This window comes from Mus musculus, chromosome 6, assembly GCF_000001635.26.
Source record: "Mus musculus strain C57BL/6J chromosome 6, GRCm38.p6 C57BL/6J".
Classification (NCBI taxonomy): domain Eukaryota; kingdom Metazoa; phylum Chordata; class Mammalia; order Rodentia; family Muridae; genus Mus; species Mus musculus.
The window spans coordinates 97,205,702-97,210,791 of NC_000072.6; positions in this window are offsets into that span (position 1 = coordinate 97,205,702).

Below are 5,090 nucleotides of genomic sequence, written 5' to 3' on the forward strand. Positions count from 1 at the left end.
GCTTCAAACGGAGAGGCGGAGCTGGGGTTTGGGTTCCGAGGCTTTAGGAGGGAAAAACTGAGCAGGCGCGGAGGGGCGGGGTCCAGTGCTTTGAGACTGGGCTATTAGAAGGAGGAGCGAAGGCGGAGCCAGTACTAGAGGCGCGGCTTCAGGGGACGAGAGGGAGGGGCGGGAGCGTCTGGGAAAGCTAGTTGAACAGCGGGAAGCAGTGGCTAAATAGGCTGCTTAGGTCCCCTTAGGCTTTGCAAGCATTTCCCAGTGTATTTAAAATCTTTGATTAATTGTGCCTACTTAATATTATACCATCTATAATGTTGCTATGCCACATGAACTTAGATATGTTACTTATTTATACACTTATACGTTGACACATAATTGCATAAAATGTTCATATATTCTATTTAAAAACTAAAATAGCCACCCCAATATGCCAGTGCTTTTCTCCGGGAAAATTGGTGAAAGAAATTTCCGTTTTCCATATATCAGGAAGATTCAAAACCCTTGCTTTTATGGGCATGAAGTTTAAAGCATTAAATAGACATAGGGTGAAGAGTCTTATTTTCTTTGTGACACTTCAGTGTCACACCAGTCTGTCAGAAAACTAATCTGTTATACATATATACATCAAGATATATATTAGATAAATAAATGAATGATAGATAAGATAGATGATTAGGTATGAAAAGTATAGAGATTTATTTATAACCTGTCACTTGAAAGTGTTAATAAATGAATGAATTTTTGACTCTATTCTTCACAGTCATATATTGTATGTAAATGACTGATTCTGGTAGACAAGAAAGGAAAGAATAATTGTGTTAAACATATCACTTTTAGTAAAGTGAGATAAAAAAATTTAATATGTAAGTCTGAACTGAATTTAAACCCTTACTACTCAGCTATTAACTGTGAGCCCTTGGGTATTTCCAGATCCTCATTTGTAAAATGAGAATAACAACATTCACGATTTTAAGATTGAAAATTAAGTGAATTTTTAAGTGGCTCTCAAATATGGTTTTTGATTGGAATTACTTGAAGGTTACAAATGCCAGGTTTGAGTTTTATCACAAGAGGTGGTTTGTGGACACACTGTTTGAAAACCAGTGAAGTGCCCTGATATAGCTTCTAGGGTGCTCATTAAAGGGGGACGGGGGGGCTGCTACTACTCACTTGAGGCATGCAATCTACTTTGTCCTGCTCTCATTGAACCTTAAGGAAGGCTCATCTGTTACGATCCCCCAGCTACTTTCATCAATAGCACACATTGAGCTAAAAATTCAGTCATAACCAGACAGTGAGAAGAGGAAACTGAGCCTTAGAAATAGAACAAAAATAGCAGAAGAAGGAGAAGAAGAAGAAGAAGAAGAAGAAGAAGAAGAAGAAGAAGAAGAAGAAGAAGAAGAAGAAGAAGAAAGCCTGCAGGGAACCCAGGTTTAATTCCCAGCACCCACACAGTGGCCTTCAACTCGCTGGCACCCAGCACACAAGTGGTGCAAATGTACATGCAGACAACACACCCAAAAGAAGTTCACAAAGATGTCAGTCCTGCATCTGTGTGTCACCATGACTCACCACTTTGACAGCTGACAGCAGACATCGTGAGATCTGCCTAACTGATTAGAAAGAGCCACCTCCTTTTGTTAATAATGACAGTAGTAGTGGCAAGTGGCCGAAATCCTCAGTAGATTTATTTTCTTTACAGTGAAGCACATCATCAAGTATTAGACATCAAGTATTAGACAGACATCCTCCATAGTCTATGGCCAGGCCGAGGAGTTATCAGGATGGTGCTTGCTAAAGCTTAAGTTCCTGTGGAAAAGCCTCAAGAGACTGATTTAAAAAAAAAAAAGTTTATTTATGTGTGTGTGTGTGTGTGTGTGTGTGTGTGTGTGTTCCCACAGAAGCCAGAAAAAAAAAAGTGTCAGTCCTCTTGGAGCTGGAGTTACAGGTAGTTCTGAGCCATGTGATGTGGGTGCTGGGAATTGACCTCTGGTCCTCTGGAAGAGCAGCAAGCACTCTGAGCCACTGAGCCATCTGGTGTGAGAGACTGATGCAGTGAACATCTTTACTCCTACTCCCCCTCCCCCACCTAAAAATAGTGACATAGCTACTAGTAATAGCTCTTAAACGGAGCCTGGGGTAAAGTTGACTCAATCTGTGCTCATTCCCATTTAAAATAGTTGGAGGAAAAGGTAGAGGAATGTAGAGGGAAAAAAAAAAAAAAAAACAACAACAAATAAAACTGATCAAACAGAAACCTACCATAGTCCAACCAGAGACAGAGCACACTCACCATTTTCAGAGAGAGGGAAGGGGCTCAACCTATGAAGAGAAAACAAAACAAAACAATGACAAACACAGTCCTCTTTGGATTCTTCTCCCTTTTTATTTGTAGTAATGAGGGATGAACCTACAGCTCGGTGCATACTAGAAAAAAACCTACCCTGGAGCTATATCCATACCCATTTTCTTTTTGTTTTGAAACAGAGTCTCACTAAGTTATCCAAACAGTTCTGAATTTGCAATCCTCCTGCCTCTATCTGCCAAGGAGCTGGGGGATAGAAACTTGCTTGCACCGCTGTGTTGCGCTGTCTTTGGAGGTTTAATCAAATAAATAAAAATATATAGCCAGCTAATGTGTGTTGAGTATGGATTGCCTGTGATGGAGGAATAAGCACGCTACTATTTCATTCTGACAGCCTTTATTCCTGCAGTTCTGAGAAGTTGGAAGGAGAAAGTTCACTGAAGTTGTCAATGCTCACAGATTTCTCTAACAGGCGCTGGGCTCTGTGTTCTCTCCCCACCAAGGCTTATTTACCCACACTGATGCCTTAAGCTTCGGGAATTCCTCCACGCCCTCTGATTTCCTGTAACTGAATAGAGGCCTGGCAAGGCTCTATTTAGCACTCACCTCAAGGTCTCAGAGTTGAGTATTTCCTGCACTGTAGGCCCTTAGAAGACAGAGCAAGGCAAGCATTTCCCCTTTGTGACTCCCCACTGTGCCTTACCAGCATTAGGAAGGCCTTAGAATACCTGCTAGCAGGGTACTAAGCAGTCTCAACATTTTTCTCCCATTTTATCTATTCAGAGGCAACCACAATGATCAATGACAACAGGACCTGAGATCAACAGCAGCAGGTGTTTATTTTAAAAGTATAGAAAACAGGTTAAAACACTGTAAACATCAACCAGAAAAATTAAGGACTCTGCTAGCTATTTGGTTTGTTTGTTTGTTTGTTTGTTTGTTTGTTTTTGTAATAATGGGGTCTGCACACAGGACCAATGCTGCTCCATGCTAGGCAAGTTTGATCACTGAACTCTATTTCTAGCACTCTTCTCGCTTTTTATGTTGAGCCACAATCTTACCAACTTGCTCCGGCTGGCCTTGAACTCACTTTGTAATCCCTACAAGCCCTGAACTTAAAATTCTCCTGTCTTGGTCTCCGGAATAGGTCTGCCTCACCATGCCAGTTTGTATTATTACTGATAACAGTAAAATCTGTAAATGCTGCATATACTAAACACTTCCCAAACATCCCTCATTTAGCCTCTGTGGCAGATTTTCTACTAACCCCGGTTTACCTAAGAATCAAGGAAGGCTGGGGGAAGTTAAGACATTCCTCCACTGGCCTGGAGAGATGACTCAGAGGTTAAGAGCATTTGCTGTCCTTTCAGAGGACCCAGATTCAAGTCCCAGTTCCCACGTGGCAGCTTAGAATCATCTGTAACTCCAGTTCCAAGAGCTCTGGCACCCTCTTCTGACCTCAGCAGGCACAAAGCATGCGGGTACAGCACATACACAATGCAGGCAAGACATTCATTCACAATAAATTAGTTTTGTTTTGATTTTTTAGGAACTACTTTTCTCCAAAGTAAATTGCTGGAGTCCATTGCCAGGCTATCCTAAACACCAGTGGCAGAAGACATTTTCATAAAGCCCCCAATGATTTCCTCAACTGCCTTTCTAATCAGCTAAACAACTAAGTCTGACTTCGCCTCAAGTATATTTTACTACTCTTTGTTTTAGGGTAAGTTGGTGGTCTTAGTAGAGCACTTTGAGTTTGGTTAAAAATTAACAGTTGCAAATTTAGAAACACTGTTACCTTAGGCACTGCCATCTTAGAAGCCTAGGAGTCAGGGGGATCCTGGACACCACAAGAAAACAACCCACAGCATCAACTAAGCAGGGCTCATAGGCGCTCACAGAAACTGAAGCGGCTAGCACAGGGCCTACGTGTGTCTGTGCTAGGTTCTCTGTGTATGTGTTATGGTTGTGTAGCTTGGTGGTCTTGTAGAAGTTGTTTTCTTAGGTAAATGTTATTTGTTTAATATTGGAATAAAACTAAGAAACCTTTCTGGCCTGGGAAGCCATGTTTCTGCCCAGGAACACAGAGCACCTCCAGCAGCTGTCTGCTTTGAAGCTGCTAAGAGCTCGCTCAGGAAGAAGTGAAGTCATCCGCTTCTATCTATCTTCTATCTATAACGATGGCACAACGGTTCAGTAATTTTGCCACAGGACAGCAGAAATGAAGGGCGAAGAAAAAGGCGAGCTGGCAATCACTTTATTTCAGTTCACTTCAGTCAAACCCTTGCTCCCATTTTTTTTTTTTCTAGTGTGATTTCACACAAAGTGACTCATGAAAATTGCACGCATATGTGGGGAGATTAGCAATACCGGACTTCAGTGACACTGAGGCCGGCTTCCATTCCATTCCACTTATATTGACAGCTGAACAGCTGCTTTTTTTTTTTTTTTTTTTTTTTTTTTTTTTTTTTTTTTCTCCCTTCAGGGCAAAGAACACACACAAGCGATGTGTTTAAAAAGAGATGGTTTGTATTTAAACTGCCAGAGAGAACTGACACCACCTTTAGTTTAGGTAGGGGATTTCCGCTAGTTACTTTTTGTCCTAACATTGGATAAAGCCCACTGCTCTGAGTCACTAACCACTTCCAGCCAATCACAGACAGACCAACACACCCGCCCGCAGCCAATTTTCTGAGCCCTGCCGTGCTTTAACCGCAGAACCAATCCGAAGGACCCGCTGTCATCTTTCATCCAGCTGGTTGTCGCTGCCGCCGCCTCCAGATTC